General features: G+C 33.8%; 1 pseudogene; it reads right to left on the bottom strand.

Moving 5' to 3' along the window:
• LOC149568510 (uncharacterized) overlaps nucleotides 1–18,624 on the bottom strand; it is a 78,531-nt pseudogene that overhangs the window by 40,656 nt on the left and 19,251 nt on the right.

Here is an 18,624-nt window from a genome sequence, read left to right as displayed (position 1 = left end):
TACACATATTGTCATTTTGAGTGGATGAACCTCAAATGTCTTGTCCATGTTCAGATTTACTTGATTTTAGAAATAAGGTGTCCACTTATACCCCCATTTTCGTACACCATCTTGGTGCATTGACCCTGTGTATGTGTGCATAGATAACCTAGTAGCTTTCACACACCATGTTGTGGCTTCTCCAATCAAATAAAAGGTGTCCCACATTTCCCTAGAGTTTCCTAATAAATTCTTGAGATGAAGGTATTTTTCCATAGAAAAATTTAAATCTCATCACCATCACTTGTTATCTCACCATTGAGGGTAGGAGGAACAACCTTCTTGATGTATTTTCTAAGCTCCTTTGCAATTATGACCAATTCATTTACCACTACAACTTTGCAATCAACTTCTGTCTTTTTCTTCTCCTTATTCCTCCTATCTTCCTCAAGTATTCTTTTTTCCTCCAACCTTGTATCTTCTTCTCCATTCTTCTTCTCTTCCTCAATCCTTTACAAGGCTTTTCTTCATTGTTCCTCCTTTCTCTTTCTCTATTCAACATCAATATATCTACCCCTCAAATAATTCTCCAAATCATCAATATATTAACCTTATTTTTGCAAAAGATCCTTGTTTAGTCAGGGTAGCTAAGGTTTGGTCTAACCTCTAGTTAGTTTCATGATTCTTACCATTGCTCAATCCACCTCCGTTAATGTATCTAGTATTTTATGGTGATTCATTAAATTCTTGCACCAAGAAATAATTATGCAATTTAGCAATAGTAAACAAAGGCCCCTAGAGTTCAACTTCAATTATGATACCAAATATAACTTGGATTATAAATCTATTAAACAGTGCCACATCAACAAAAACCATATAATGTGTAAAGGTCATAAATAAGACAAAGTCAATATGAAAATATGACAAGTCGATAAGATTTTTTATTCCTTTAATTGGGAAATAAGAACAACTATTTTATGCAAAGTGTTATATTATACTATAACTTTAAGTTTCAAGTCCTTGTAAAACTTGCTAGTGCTTAATGCTTATGTTTAGTTTTTTGTAAATGGTTTTGAGTCCCTTCAAAACTTGATTTTATCATAATCTAAAAAATTATCAAATGATACCAGCCTACTCACCAAGAACCTTTAAATACAACATGATAATCATCATACATTAGAGAAATGCATCAAGTAAAAGAAGTACATCATGATACATGATATATAAGATACCCTCAACAATTTCCATCTACATTTCCCTATCCCATGAGCTCTTGAACATCTTTGGATTTTCTACTTGAGATGAGAGTGTGGCTCAGGTGCTTTTTTCATCCAACCATAGAGTGGTTAGCTCCCTCAAGGCTCTTCCTGATACAAAAAACTCTCTGACTATGCTTGAGAAGCCTAAAAACTAGGAACAAGTTGACCAAATAGATCTAATGCAGCCATGAGACTAACTACAAAATTTCATATATCTAACATGTAGAACATAATCATGGTGTCAAAAGAAGATAAAATAAATAACCATGCATAAAACATATGCTAAATGAACTTTAGCCAAAGCATTTCAAACCATATTTACAATGGAAGATAGAAGAGAAGTACAATATTTTCAGTATAATAATAAATGAATTCACTAATCCCTATCATAAAATTACAATGTCATCCCAAGTGTATGTCTCTCATTTATGGTTATTAGCAAGATATATTCATTTGTGTATAGAACATAAAGTAAAATTTAATGAGTTTGATACCAGGTCTAATTTTATGATGGTTACTCCATCACATATAATTATTAAGAGAAAAATAAAAAATAAAGAATCTTCATTTCAACTCATGAGATAAGGGTAAGAGCATAAATAAGGTAGGGTTCCCATGAGAGGGGCTTGAGCTCTATTTATCTGGAGCAGGTGGCCTCATGATAATTTTTAAGGGGGGATAAAGGTTTATTTGGAATATTTTCCTATAAAATAGGAGCTCCCACTCTTTAGTTATCTCAATTTAGGCAAGTGAAAATGAGGTGGGGTTTGAAATAGCTCCACCAGCTTAGGGAAGTAATTTTTCAACAACCTACTCCTCATTTTTCCACCAAAATTGAATAATCTCACCAAATAAATATACGAAGAAGTATACTTTTTATTTTAAAATTCATGAGACAACCAACTTCATTGAATTTAGGAGCCAATTTTTAAAAGAGGATTCACATATAAAATTCATGGGACTGCTTCCCTGTAAACATTCCTAAAATATCTCAGTGGTACCCAATTTATTTTTGAGGAAGCGGGTGCCCATGGGACTCTAGCCTAACAATAAAAGAAAGGAACATGATTTTTCTCTATGCATAAGAGTTGAAGAACCCAACACAAAGTTTAGGAATTGGAAGAATGAGATTCAACCACCCACCCTCTTTGAAGATCTTCCAACATAGATTTGACAATGATCTAAAAAGGAAATGAAAGATACCAAAAGCATATAGCTGGTAAAATAAAATTGGCAAAGGGTGTCCCAAAATTTGGAAGGCTAAACCTCAAGATGTGGATTGGGATTAATACCCTCTTTACCAAACTCTGACACATGATCCTAAAAAGAATCCAATGTAAATGAAAAAGAGGAAAGTAGAAGGCCCAACTATTGGCGATAGAAGTTGGATAATTTGGTAAGTGTATTTGTCTTACAAAATACAAAAGAAAAGCATGTGATGTTAAATATAAAAAGCATATTTGTTCCCACGGAAGGTAGTGCCCACTTGAAGGAAATCAAATAAATTGAATAGGACATAAATATGTGTATGCACAAACAGTTCTGAGATGTGATGCCTCCAAACTAATAGTCCAAGCCAAAAGGAAGAAAAACACTTTAAGGCATTTAAGTCACAAATTTGAAAGACTTACAAGTATAAGATTCATGCATGAAGACATAGTATTTAGTTGAAAGTGTAAAATAAGATCCAATCACAATAGAAAATAAGAATATGGAAGAACAATTTCATTTAAAACATTTTCTACATATTTTGATAAATTCAAACCATTAAAGAATGTACCTATAATTTTCTAAATTAAACTAAACATAAAATAAAATAATGTAGAATATAACAAAGATCCCAAAGAAGAACCTGGAAGTGTTTGTATTTTTTTAATAATCATCCAGCTCAAGGTTGACACAAAATTTATCCTCCCAACTCTTTGTGACACCCAACAAAACTTTGTCCAAAAACTCTCGAATGGAACCTTGTCAATACAATTTTAAAATTGTAGATTCTTTTCCTCTAGTGCATGTCATCCCCTTCCTAGGTCATTTCCTCTCTTTTTTCCATTTTCTCAAATTATTTTCCAATATGTATATCATGTTTAGGAATTCTAATGGCACTAGTAATTAATTTTACTCAAAAAATTGATATCCACCATTAGTCATAAGAATAAGAAAACCATTTTCCACTAATTTGAGTCAATTGGCAATCAAATAAATCTTCTATTGTTATCATTTATATAAAATTGTAAGTTTAATTACTTTGTAGGTATAATTTCTTATATACTTATTTATTTTTCTTATTTATGATTTTGAATTATGTTTATTAATAGATTAGTAAAATGATTTTTCTTCTTACATTTTTTTTTGGATTAAAGTAAAAATAGGTTTTACAAGGACTCAAAATCTAATAGTTTCAAAGTATAAAGATAAAAACAATGAAGTCCAAAATTACAATAGCGTTTGCAAAAGATAGAACATTGTAATTTCTAGCATCCTAAAACCAAAGACTAGCATGAAACCAAAACCTAATACACAAACTAGGCCAACAAAAGAATAAAAAAGTAGGCAGAGAACCTAGACTTAACCAACTCCTTCAGGCGCTTGGTTTCCTGGAACCCAACAACCTCAAGGTCCTCCTCCGTATTCTTTTCTATAACAGTCACTTTCTTGTTCAAGTTTTCCCTCATCCTTTTACCTAGTCAACCCTTTGCTTCAACCCGATGACCTTTGTCCTCTCCAATAAAGTCCACCTTGAGCTCAATACTCTCAACATCCATTTTTTCTTTACGAGTGATGAGTATTTGAACCAACCCTTGAATTTTGGGTATATGCAAGATCATGGTGTGCCAAAAAGTGGCGATGTAAAAAATAGAGTTTGAAAATGTCTAAAAGCATTTCAAAATCTGCTCTAACTTTTTTCCACCCATCCTAATACGAAACCTAGAAAGTAGGCCCCCAACCCTTATATCGGATACCCAATATTATCAGATATTCGATATTATTGGGTATCTAATATCATATCAGATACCCAACAACTATCACTATTTAAAAAAAAAAAAAACACAACCCGCAAGTTGTGTTTTCACAGTGATATTGTGTTTTCTTTCTTAGATGTCCAATTTTCAATCAGATATGCAATAAGAGGTAAGTTTTTTTTAAAATAAAATAAAATCAATTTTAGTATAAATTTATTAAATTTTATTATAAATTTGTTATTTTTAGTTGAATTGGTTAGAATTCAGGTTTTTTTAATATAAATTATGTTTTGTGAATTAATAGGTATGGCCGACCAAAATGATGATACTGAGGCAAGGAATGTTGTTCCTGTTGGAAATAATCAAGACTAGCTAGGTTATTGATAGGGGTTGGGTGAATTAGTAACCTCAATTTTTTTAACAAATTCAACACTTAATCAACATAATCCATTCACCATTAATTAATCTAATCCACTGCATGGATGAGAAACTAAAAGATAAACATTTATATCACATGAACACAATATTGGGTGACCTAGAAACCTTCCAAATAGAAAGTAAAATTGGGGTGGGGATGATACCCACAAAACTTCAATACTGCAGTATAAAGTTGGCTTGTTAAGGCTTACAATGATCACTTCTGATGATCTACCCTGTTAGGAGCAATTAAGACTGTTGCGTCCACCTTGTTAGAGGTTTTACAAACATACAATGAAGTATGCACTTTGTCAAGATGTTTAGAGAAAAAAATTGTTAATTCTATCATGTTAAAGGATTTGAATCTGATTCACCTATTAGGATGAAACGATAGATTTGACTTACAACTTGATTGCTAATTAGATCCTTGAAATGCTGATCACCTCTTGTGATAAATGTAACTTGACTGCTCCTTATAGACCTTGTTGAATACTTTTCTCTGCTACTGATTCGCATTCACTCTTCTCAAAACATTACTTGTCATCCTATCTAAGAATGATACAATACATTACATATATACCATCCCAATTCTCATATTTACAAGGTTGGCCAAAACATAAGTTAACACAAATATTACTGAGCTGGCCCAAATGTAGAAACTATGGTTCTGAATAGCTGACTTGGTGACCTTCTGATACTCGACGTCCACTACATTACTCGGCATCGTCATGCATTTAGTAAAAGTAGAGGCTTGGTCCATACTAGTCACTCAATGTAGCTTCAAACTCAGTGAACATTGGAGACTCAATAGATATAGTGTAACTTGGTAAGAATTAAATACTATGTTTACCTTTCTTTCACTCAGCAAACACTGCTCATCCCATCACTTGGTAGATACTAACTTCTCATCATAGAAACTAATGCTCAATGAATATTGCAAAGCTTAGTAACCACTACCTACTCGGTCTGAACTGCTGCACTGCTGAACTCACTTGGTAACCATTGGAATGCTCGATATGAACTATGAAACTTGGTAACCACTGAATTTCTCGAAAAACATTAGAGACTAAGTGATGAGCTCAGTAACCATATAGAATTATGAATAAGTGTTGTCACTGATGACAAACATAACTTAATGCCAACAATCTCCCCCTTTGGCATTAGTGACAAAAACACTTATTAGCCAAAACTTATGTACATTGACAAGCTAATTTTTGATTTTTCAAAATTTGTCTTTGTAATCCTACTATATATACAATTTCACAAATCTCCCTCATGCATTGTACATATCATATCATAATGCTGTATATACAAATATTTCTTCTTCATTACAATTCTCTCCTTTGTTATTTTGTACTGTACATATTTCTTCACAAATATCTCTTTCTCCCCCTTTTTGACAATAATGCCAAATATTTATACATACCATACTTATACAGAGACACTAAAATGTAAGAGAAACTTAGAATGTACCTTCAAAATTAGAGCTAATGTTTTATCTCAGTTCTCTTGCAAAATTTTGTAGGTGTGAAGTGCCACTTGAACTTTTGCTAAAAGTTCAATCATATGGTTTTCAATTGAAAAATTGTTATCATGGATCAATGTTTTTGAATATTCAATATGTTTTTGCATTGTGTCCATGATTAGCAGGATCATATTTTGGATGTCTATTAATGTAGACCTGATCCTTGCTTCCTCTCTTAACAATTCAACTTGCATGTCTAATAAAAATCTGACCTTTATGTGATGTGCAGAGCTTGAACTCGAGTCAGGCTACAACTTTTGGGCGCTAGCCTTTAGATCCTCATCAATTTTATTCAATTTTTCTTTGATTTCCTTTATGTACTCAATAACATCACAAAGTTTGGCAAAAAGAGACGTTACATTTGAAAAAGAATTTTCTAGATTCACCAAAATTGAGGAAAGCTCTACCTGATGAATAGGAATGTGCTAAGAAATGTGCTCAAGCACCTTATTATGAAACTTTTTCTTAGCTTTCTCTAACAACTTTTCTTGACCAGTTGTGTCCTCATTGAATTTATTCACTACTTCCTCCAACTGTAGCAAAATGTGTTGAGATGAATCAACATCTATGCCTATAGCCTCAGTTAGAATGTTCTTTGCACTTTCAATTATCCTAAATTCTCTATCCCTTTCCTCTCTGAGTTGCTTCTATCTAGCTTTTTGTTCCAGAAGATGACTGACCAATCCCATTTCTTCTACAGTAGCATTATCAAGATCCAACTTAGGAATTTTAATCTCTTTTTCCAAATCTATATCTTCATCAATTTCTTTTCTAGTAATCAGAAGTTTAAGGGGTGTCCTTGGTTCTACTTCTAATATTACTACTTTGGACTTAGAAATAGAAATAATTATAGAAATAGTAGGGCTTTTTGTGAAAACTTAAATAGGGCCTACTGAAGGAATACTAACAAGAGTGCTAATAGAATCCAAAATTGAAGTGCTACCCAAAATTGAAGTAATAATAGGTGGAACATTGACTGAAGTACATACAATAGGAGTATTGGTAGAAGTATTTACAAATGAAGTACTTATAGGAGCATGCAAAATTTAAGTAGAAAAAATTGTAGAACTTGATGTTGTACTCAATACTGATGTCCCTGACTCAGGAGTTGAAGAAGAGGAGGGCTACAACTCGGTAGATGAAGTGGTAGAGACTTCCATTACTAATACCTAGAGTTGAGAGGTAGCAAATAGTGATTGAGTAGATGATGTATCTATTGTAGTTGCAATCACACTTGCTAAAGCTATCTCCATGCCAGTTTGGTGGAGAGTGAGGAAGAGAGGCTATAACTTGTGCAGCTATCCTTATTGGATCGTTCTCTTCTTCTTCTCCTTCCTTATCTTCCTCTTCAACTTCTTCCTCCTCTTCTTCACCATCCTTCATCACTACCTGATAATCCTCAACATCAATAGTGACACAAGGTGTGTTATCTTCTTCATTGTCACTATCATCCTCATCATCTTTGATCTCCACTAGATCCTCACTAGGCTTGTGCAAATGATAAACATTTTTCCACATATTTTTAGCATCGTTAACTACATGCTCAATTTCTTTGACCAAAATCAAACAAGTATGAAATCTCATCATCATCTTTTCTTCATTTTTCTTCATTGCTTCCTTAACTTTTGCATTTGTAAGATTCAGTAGCAATTGTCTCAGAGATTACTCAAATATATCCTTTGTAGTTTGCATAGCTAATTCCCATCTAACCTTGACCTTGTCTAACAAAACTATAGGGATTTGTGAAGCAAATTGATTAGGAGAGAATTTCCATCTTCCTAACTTGTCCATGATCAGATCTTCAACCTCTTTCTATTCTACTGGAGTCTTGGTTTCATATTTGAGTGCTTTGAAGTTATTGATTCCAGCTCCTACTCTTAATTGGTTGAGTCTTTCTTGAAAAGTGGGAGGAGGCTTATTATACACAATTTCAATCTCTCCTTTCTTCTTAAATCTCCTGGTAAACACAACTATTGAGGCCTTAGGTGGCTTGGTGATAATCACCTTGCCTTTCTTTCTTACAGGCTCTTCCTCCTTTTTAGATTCTTGCTCATCATCCTTATATTCTTCATTATCTTCTTCTTTTCCCTCATTAAGCATAAGAGGAGCACTTGCAATTTTAAGCTTTGCTATCTTCCTCTTACCTTTGTTCATTGCCTGAGGTAGCTTGATCTCAACCTTTATTCTGGCCTTTGCTTCTTCATAAGTTCCAAATATGGGTAACTTTGGATCTATAGGTTCATTCACCAGGGCTTCAATTATTTCCTTGGTTTCATCAATATCAACCTCATAGGGAAGAGGTTTCACCCATACAATTCTAGGCCTAACTACTTGAATGTACACTTTGTCATAGTCAACCATGAAACAAACATCATCCTTGTAGTTTTCAACTAGTTTTGGTGGAATCCAGAATCTGTTATTCATTTTCTCCTTAAAAACTTCAAAGTAGTTATCCATAATACTGTCAAAATTCTCACCCATTTCTATAATAAACTTATTGGTTTGGTACAAAATTGGAGTATCCTTTCTCCATACCATTGATCCTTTGGATGGGAAAAACTTTTGTACATAAAAGAACCAACAAGTTAACAAAGAACCAAATTTAAACAGATTATTCTTTGATGTCTTGGTACTTTCCATGTTCTTGTTCAACTATTTCAACATCAAATCTGCCAAATCATACTCCAAATTCTTCTTCACAACTTTGTAAGCTAAGTCCATAGCCTCACACAACACACTATTCAATCTGCTGGAACTATATATCTTATGGTCAATGATATGAATATGAAACCTAAGTTCCACATTAGATACATTACTAAGCTTCAGTCCTCTACTATCCCATTCAACTAGGGTTTTCTTTGTAGCTCATCCCGACCTAGGGTTTTGGTATCCTTAACCTTGTTGAGCATAGGGAGACCTGTAATTCTATGAATCATCATCTTTATTATCAAGACGGGCTGCTCTAACCATAGCTAACCATTGTGCACTCAGCTCAAAATATACCTAATCCACTTAATTTGGAAATTTCTTGGTAGGTGTGGAATGTGGGTCAAGCCTTTCCTCTTTTCACAATCACCACATGTGCATGCTTGCTCATTACAATTTAGAATTCTCAACTTGACCTTTTATTTATACCTTACAAATTTTCAAGTCAGCTCATTTACAAGTTACAATTACCAATAATCATTACCTTAGTTAGCTACAATCATTACGTGAAACAATTAAACTTTATTCCTCAAAATAATGAAATCCTTCATTGGTTGACCTTGCTCGGTAAACACTATTCTGCAAATGATTTCTAGTGTTAACCAACTGAAGCTTGGTGAACATTGCAAACTCTACAAAATCCTTTGGAGACTGAGTGAACTTGATAAACACCAACTCTCCTTTGGTAACTTTGTGAGCTCGGTTAGCACTGACTTCTACCACAAAATCCTTCAATGCCCAAGTGAGCTTGGTAGACACTATTTCCACAGAGTGATTTCTAAGAATTCTTAGTGGACTCTAAAATTTTCTTTGCTGACCAATTGAGCTTGGTAGACTCTATTTGCCAACTAATATGACATTTGTGTAACATCAAAGACAACACACAATTGGACCATTGTATCCAACAATCTCCCTCTTTGGCATTGATGGCAACACAACATGTCATAGCACAATGAAATTTGAAAATAAGTCTTTTCCTAACAGAACATTTCTCCCTCTTAGATTTTATGCCACAAACTTCTCTAATGTAGTAATCTCCCTCTGTGAAGAAATTACATAGCAAACTCTCCTTCAAACAAATTCAAATTTCAGAAAGATATGACAGTTAACTCTCCCTCTTTGACAATGCATGCCAAAGACAACACATACCAAATGATTAACAATGTACCTTAAGTACTGATTCATATGCAATGTTTGCATGACTATGCTACATCAACTGATAGATCTTCAACTTAGTTCATGTTGATGCATCACTAAAACTTTATTTTAGTGAGCTTCAGATAGGGGAATGACCCCTAGCTTACCTCTTAGATACAATAATGCATTCTTGGGTAATGGCTTGGTGAATATGTCAGCAATTTGTTCTTTTGTATGGACATATTCCAATTTTATTTCCTTCTCCTGCACCAATTCTCTGACAAAAGTGATACTTTATTGCAATGTGCTTGGTTTTTGAATGCATTACTAGATTCTTTGATATGTTGATTGCACTTGTGTTATCACAAAACATAACAACTAGTTCTTTGATTTCAACCTTCAGGCCTTCCAACAACTATTTAAATCAAACAATATTTGAATAGTTCACTACTAGAACAATATATTCTACTTCAACTATAGATTGGGATGTACAATTTTTCTTTTTACTTGTCTAAGAAACCAACCTCTTTCCAAGAGAGAATGCTCCACCACTTGTACTCGTTTTGTCATCAATGTTTCCTTCCCAATCAACATCAGTAAACACTTTCAAGTCCAAATTTTCTCCAAATTTGTACCACAATCCATAATCTTCAGTTTGTTTCAAGTATCTCATGATCCTTTTGATTTCCATCATGTGTTTTTCTCTAGGTTTTGCTGAAAATCTTGCCACTATACCAATTGCAAGAGCAATATCAAGCCTTGTATGAACTACATACTACAATTTTCCAATCATTGATCTATATAAGGCCTGATCTACCTCTTTGATTCATCATCCTTGGTAAGCTTTAGACTAGTACACATGAGAGTTCCAACTAGTTTTGAATCTTCCATACCGAACTTCTTGAGTATCTCCTTGATGTACTTAGATTGAGTAATGTAGATACCATTCTTGTTTTGCTGAATCTAAAGACCAACAAAGAATTTGATCTCACCAAACATAGACATTTCAAATTCCTTTTTCATTTTTTCTAAAAATTCTTTGCATAGATCATCATCAAGTTTCTTTATATTAGGAATGCTTTTTACTTTCCTAAATTTGCTTATTTTCACCAGATTATCAAAATTCACATGACATAACCTTTTGTACGATAACCAACTTTCTTCAACTTGAGAAATAAAAAATGAGCATTCATCAAGTTTAATATAAAACAAGTTACCTTTTGTTTGTATGCCTGATCCAATCAACTTTCCTTTGTCATCCAACAGTCTTGCTTTTTCATGCATGAATTCCACCTTGAATCCAACATTGATTAGCTGTGCCACACTCAATAGATTATGTTTTAGTCCTTTAACCCAATAGGCATTATCACATACAAGCTCTTTGGTTAGTGAGATTCTTCCTCTTCCTTTTATGCAACAAGGTTCATTATTACCAAATCTTAGACTACCACCATCATAGTCTTCAAAATGTTCAAATATTTGTTTTGTCAGCAGTCATATGATAAGAACAACCATGTCTATGATCCATATATCATTTTTTCTCACACAAGAGATAAGTGCCATCTTATCTTCCTCATCATTATCAGATTCATCTTTCAAAACAATGTAAACAATTTCATCTTCACTATTATCAGGATCCTTAGAATCCTTAGCCATGAAACATGTTTTCTTACCTTTGTCCTTGAATGATTTGAAGTCTTTCTTTCCATTGCACTTATGACCTTTCTTTTCATCCTTGTTTTGCTTGTTTGGGCACCTAGCAACAATATGACCAATTTCCTCACATGAAAAACAGATAAAAGGAACTTTATCTTTGTATTTTCCTTTGCCTCTAGAATATTTTCGTGCAAGTAGAGCTTCAATCACCTCAAGATCATTATCAGAACTTTCTTTTGATGCTTCTTCACTTTTTGACTGACTATCCTTTATCTTCTTGCCCTTTTCTTTGAGTGAAAGCTTGGCTTCAAATGGTGATTCAATGTTCTTGGAAGTTGGAACATAGTTGTCATAGTTATCTAGCTCAAATGCAGTCAATCTTCCTAATATGGCCTCTAAATTTATCTTATGATTTGCTTCACATCTTCTTTCTTGAATTGCAGAAACTCTAATTGCATAAATGGGAAGCAATGTTCTAAGAACTTTACTTACAACTATTTCCTTTTTGATATCTCCTCCAAAAGCCTTGATTGCATTGATGCTTGCTTTGACTCTTTCAACATATTTGGCATTGTTTTCATCCTCTCTCATCCTCATCTGATCAAATTGTCCTCTTAGACTTTCTGCTTTGAATCTTTTCACATTGTCATCACCTCCATAGATATCTTTCAGCTTGTTCCACATAGAAAAGGTAGTTTTGCAGTCCTTGATATCATCAAATTCTTCATAGATTAGGGCTGATGTAATGTCTATCATCATGGTGTTATGAGTCTTCTTCTCAGCAATGTCATTAATAGATAATGTACTAGCAGGAGTTGTATATTCATCATCAAGATATTTCAATCATGTATCTCCTGGCCAGATGGAGTCTCATGAGACCTTGTCATGCTGAAAAGTTATCCCTGTTGAGCCTTGGAATTTCCCTCTTGTAAGACATCCTGATCTTTAGCTTAGATCCTTGAAATCCTTCCTACAAGCACCAAGAGCTCTAATACCAATTGTTGGAAATAGTCAGGACTAGTTGGGTTACTAAGAGGGGCGGGGTGAATCAATAACCTTAAAAATTTAAACAAATCCAACACTTAATCAACATAATCCATTCACCATTAATTGATATAATCTACTACATGCATGAGAAATTGAAAGATAAACATTCATATCACATGAACACAATATTTGGTGACCCAAAAACCTTCCAAATAGAAAGTAAAACTGGGGTGGGGATGATACCCACAAAATTTCAATACTACAGTATAAAGTTGGCTTGTTAAGGCTTACAATGATCACTTCTGATGATTTTCCCTATTAGGAGCAATTAGGATTGCTAGGTCCGCTTTGTTAGAGGTTTTACAAACATACAATGACGTATGCACTCTATTAGGAGATTTATAGAAAAAAACTGTTAAGTATACCTTGTTAAAGGATTTGAATCTGATTCACCTATTAGGATGAAACAATAGATCTAACTTACAACTTGATTGTTGATTAGATCCTTTAAATGCTGATCACCTCTTGTGACAAATGTAACTTGATTGCTCCTTATAGACCTTGTTGAATACTTTTCTCTGCTCCTGATTTGCATTCACTCTTCTCAAAACATTACTATCATCCTATCTAAAAATGATACAATACATTACATATATACCATCCCAATTTTCATATTTACAAGGTCAACCAAAACATAAGTTAACACAAATATTATTGAGTCAGCCCAAATGTGGAAACTCAGGTTATGAATAGCTGACTTGGTGTCCACTGCATTACTCGACATTGTCATGCATTCAATAGAAGTAGAGGCTTGGTCCATACTAGTCACTCAATGTAGCTTCAACTTAGTGAACATTGGAGACTTGTTAGATATAGTGTAACTCAGTAAGAACTGAATACTATGTTTACCTTGCTTTCACTCAACAAACACTGCTCATCCCATCACTTGGTAGATACTGACTTCACATCACATAAACTAATGACTCAGTTAATACTGTGAAGCTCGGTTACAACTAACTGCTCAGCTTGAACTACTGCACTACTAAACTCACTTGGTAACCATTGGAATGCTCAGTATGAACTATGAAATCTGGTAACCACTAAATTGCTTGGCAGACACTGGGGACTAAGTGATGAACTCAATAACCGTACATAATTATGAATAAGTGTTGTCACTAATGAGAAACATAACTTAATGCCAATAGTTCCTCATAACCCCTCACCAAATAATCTAGTGCCCCCACAAAATCATCCACCAAATGGTCCTTTACCCCCTCAAAATCCTCCTCAAATTGAGGATTTGATATTTGAAAATATCACCGAATTGAGGGTTTTGCGAACAACATATAATAATATACTTGCATTGGCTCCAATGTTATCCATGTTAAACACCATAGTAGATAACATTGAAACACTTATTGAGGAACAAAATGCCACTCTTCGCTAGCATGATGAAATACATTAGATGTTTGATGATGGGTTGGACTATGATGAGGTTGCAGCCTTCAATATAAGTAAAGTTGATTTGGTTGCCCTTTTTGCAAACCCAAAAATTAGTTTACTAGTCAACTGCAAAAAGCCCAAACTATCAATTAAATGGTGCACAAATGATGCCATATGTGTGAACTTTTGGGATCATTGGTGGATGTTTTTTGACATCCCTACACATAGCAATTTGGAGGTGCCATTTTATTTCCTTAGAAAATTGTATGCAGAATTTGTGTTGAAACTCAAAGTGAACTATTGGAGCATGAAGCCCAATATGGGTCTAGAACTAGGAGCTCCTCAGGATAGACTCTCTTGACAACGAAAGAAAGCTGGCACTTTTGTCCCCCCTACTGATTTCTCCCCCCCTAATCGAGTGCAACATCCTAATATTATCATAGAGGCTAGCTCTCAGACCATTAGAGCCATCCATAGACTAAGTAGCCTATTGATATCTTAGGCTAGGTCAGTCTTGCCTCTCCATGTTGATGATGTTGGTGGGGGTTCATCATCGGCTAGCTCATCACACGTTTGTGTGCCTCATACTTGCATTACATTCAAGAATATTTTTCTGGGTCCCATAGGTGATCTTCTTGAGTATCAATTTGTATTAGACAAGGATACACTAGATGCATGTGCAGAGGCTATAGACCCTGATGCAAGAAAGGAGGGGCATGCAGAGGCATGGACTCCTTTTGTGTCAGTATGTGTATACATTTTTTTTTATGACATATGCAATTTAAATTTAATTTTTATAATAGAGTAATTTTAATTTTTAAGCCATATTGACTTATACATATATGTGATCTTCATTCATGTTTAGTTGATGACTGAGGAGGAGCTGAGATAGTTTGATGATGCCACACTCTCGGTTATTTCATTTGGCCTTTCGACATCCATAGTACATTATGTTGTGTTCTCATTGTTTTTTCTATTTGATATTGTAGCATATATGGTTTCTAATCTTTCTTTTATCTTACAGGTACCACCTGTCCTTGGGGGACAAAGTGCAGGGGATGAGCCAGGATCGATTGACAAAGGAAAGGTAATTAGGTGCTTTCTATTTGATTAAATATTCATGCATTCTTGTAAAATGTTTGTGGTAATGAAATTTAATTGCATTCTTTATTGTATAGAGTGTGACTACTGGCGATGAACTGATGCAGATTCTACGTCGTAGATGCTCAGGCATTTCTATTCACACTAAGAGCCCCATTATATGTATAAGTATCATTTATTTTTTATTTTCCTTATCTTCATAAATAAATTCAAAACTAATTTCCATGATATTAACTACTATTTTGTATCTCATAGGAAACTCCTAGTGCACACGAGGTTGGACAGGAGAGTTTTGTATCTTTGATGATGCATCCACTATTTCCCAAGGAGGAGGCTACACTAGTAAGTTGCAGTTTAAAATTCTCTATTAAATATGTTATAAATTTAGCATGCTATGAATTATAATGTTATAGTTTAAGTTTTAGATTCATCTAACAAAAATATTTGAACATACACAGGCCACAATTAGCGAGGTACAAGCATTGCTGAGGGCATACAAGAGGACTCCTGACTAGCGCAAGAGGTCAATGAGAGAGGTATTTATTATGAAAGTTTAATAGTATAAAATATCATTAAAAAAAATCATTATGCATTTGATTAATTCAATGTTAGATACAAAGAATCATATAAATTTAGTAGTCTAACTTTGGGTTTTCCCTTTTTGTTTATGTAGGAGGCATCCAATCCACCTAGTGTAGTAAAGAGGCTGCATTTTGATCATCCACCAGCACCCTAGGATAGTATAGTTGTCATAGGATGTGTCATGAGACATTTTGAGATGGCATATGCCACATTGTTTATAGAAACATTGATATTATACACATTCTGATGGCATGATTAGCCACATTTTGTATATGGATCTATGCATTTTAATATATATATTTGTGTAATTTGTCTATGGATACATGAACTTTGATATATACTTGTGTAATTTGTCTATGGATACAAGTATTTTGATATATATATTTTTGTCATTTATGTGCACAATGATATACATACACTAGTACATTTGACCTTATTTTTTGACCAATATTGGTCAAAATTTTGACTCAGGTTGGTCGAAATTTGGACCAACCAATTGCTCAAAGTTTTTCTCGTCAAAATTTTGTCCAACTTAGTTGTTAGTCAAATTTTTTCCAAAGCTCTGGCACAATTTCTACCAGCCATTCGTGAAAATTTGCACCAATGCTTGGTCAAAAATTGCCAAGCATTGGTCAAAATTTTGACTAATGCTTGGTAGAAATTGCAATAGGGCATTGGTTGAAATTTTGACCAATACTTGGTTGAAAACTTCCAGGCATTGGTTGAAATTTTGACCAATGCTTGGTAGAAACTGTGCCAGGGATTACTTGGTCTAAAACTTGCAGGCATTGGTCATGGTCAATTTTTTTTTGAGGCATTCTATAAAATAGTTCACATGCCTTTCCTATGATTTGACATTTTGTATGCATCCTACACTCTCTCATCCTAATGATGGATTACAGAGAGTTATCTGAAATGATGATGCTAAAAAACACACACAATCAAATCCAAAATGAACTTGCATTACAAATGGATTGTGGAAATCTAACATTGTTAATTTTGCATGCATGTCTACCAAGACAATCACAACTTAAACATATATAGGAAAGGATTTGATTGTGTGAGTTTTTTAGCATCATCATTTTAGATCACTCTCTTTAATCCATCATTAGGATGAGAGAGTGCAGGATGCATGAAAAATGTCAAATCATAGGCAAGGCATGTGAAATATTTTATAGATGCCGCAAAGAAATGTGGTCTCTTTGCAAGCCATGAACTGTTTTATACAATTACCTTTGCACCACCAAAATAGTTGTAACATGCATTCACAAATGAAAAACTCACAAGCAACCAATTATACAACTTTAGGACCTTAATAGTAATATATTTAAACATATTGTTATTGATGATGGGACAAACTAGCTCCCCCATCTATAAGCCAAAATCAATTTTTAAGAAAACAATTACTCCTTCCATGAATGGATTCTAGAAGAAAAGACTACACTACAAGTAAATTTATCACTACCCAATCTAAAAAAATATTCAGTACCATTCCAACAACCAAGAATATTGCAAAGATTATCATTTTGAACAAAAAGTGAGTAAATATTAAAAATAAGTTAAAGTTTTCACAATTTTTACTTTCTAGTAAAAAATACAATATTTTTTACTGCACTCCTCTATCTAAGAAAAGGAGAGATTGGAAAATCTAAATTGATCCCTCTTTTAGGAGGGTTTCAAAATAAATGCTCATTAGTTCAATTCTATTAAAAGCATGAACAATTAAAGATTTACCGTTGTAGCTTTATAATTACACTTTCCAAATTAAGCTAGATGTGCAGAACATGTGCATCTTGAGAGTTTTGAATCAAGATGACATCTAAAAATACTCTGTAAAGCATCCTATCTATTCACAACTTTGTTTTTCTCTGTATGAAGCACATGCCATCAAAAAGATCTAAATGATTGTTGACTAGGGCATAGACTTATTTAAGGCAATTCTCAAAACTTTTCCCTATATGGGGAAAAGTAGTAAAATATTAACACCTATGGCTTTCTTACTATGAAATTATATCCAATGAATACAAAATTATTATTTTCCTGCCTACCCATAACAGAGGTATTCCCAACCTTAACATAATAGAGCTAATTATTTAGACAGATGGGAAAAACTTATTTACTCTGAAAGGAAGAGCATAAAATTCTTCACTTCTAGGGTCAGTTTTGAATTTATGTGACTTCTCCCACCAATGTCAAACCTGGTCTTTCCTTATTGAACTCTCATGTACATGCAAAGTGCTATCCAGTACTATTGCTACAAATCTAGCAGCTATTGCCAGTGATGAGAAAATCACATTTAGAATGTCATTGAACTGCAAGATAATCCAGTTAGAAAAACAATTTAGTTCCAAAATGTCATAGTTCAACTCAATATCACCAAAATAAATGTGATATCAACTTTCTCTAGCTCCTCAAAAAGAGGAATAGAAATCCTACCCATCAGGATCCAGTGTGGACTGGACCATGCCCAGTAGCAACTGTGAACTCATTGAAATATTGAGGTACAGATAAGCCCAAAAATAAAGAGAAACCTAGGATAAAAATTGCCCTAAAACTATTTAAATTACAATATTGGAGAAAGCTAAGCCCTCTAGCAGCTGCTCATCAGAATCACAAAAACTTAGAAAACAACATGGAGTTACTATTTTTCTGACTACAAGTATTAATTTGTGCAAACTAATCATAAGATTTCTTTTTCTTTTGTAGACTCCTCAATAGCTTTCTGTAATTTATGTATAGTTTTCTTGCCTGTGGTAATCTAAACCTTATGACGATTTATTTATGTGCTTGACTTGTCAATATCCTGCTCAAACTGATGTAGACAATACAAAATTTGGCAAATCAAACAAATAAATTTAGTAAATTTAGC

The sequence above is a fragment of the Cupressus sempervirens genome, chromosome 3 (assembly GCF_028749045.1).
Source record: "Cupressus sempervirens isolate cs-2001-9-10 chromosome 3, ASM2874904v1, whole genome shotgun sequence".
Taxonomy (NCBI): domain Eukaryota; kingdom Viridiplantae; phylum Streptophyta; class Pinopsida; order Cupressales; family Cupressaceae; genus Cupressus; species Cupressus sempervirens.
The sequence above is the reverse complement of the archived record's forward strand: the minus strand, read 5'-3'. Positions and strand labels throughout refer to the sequence as shown.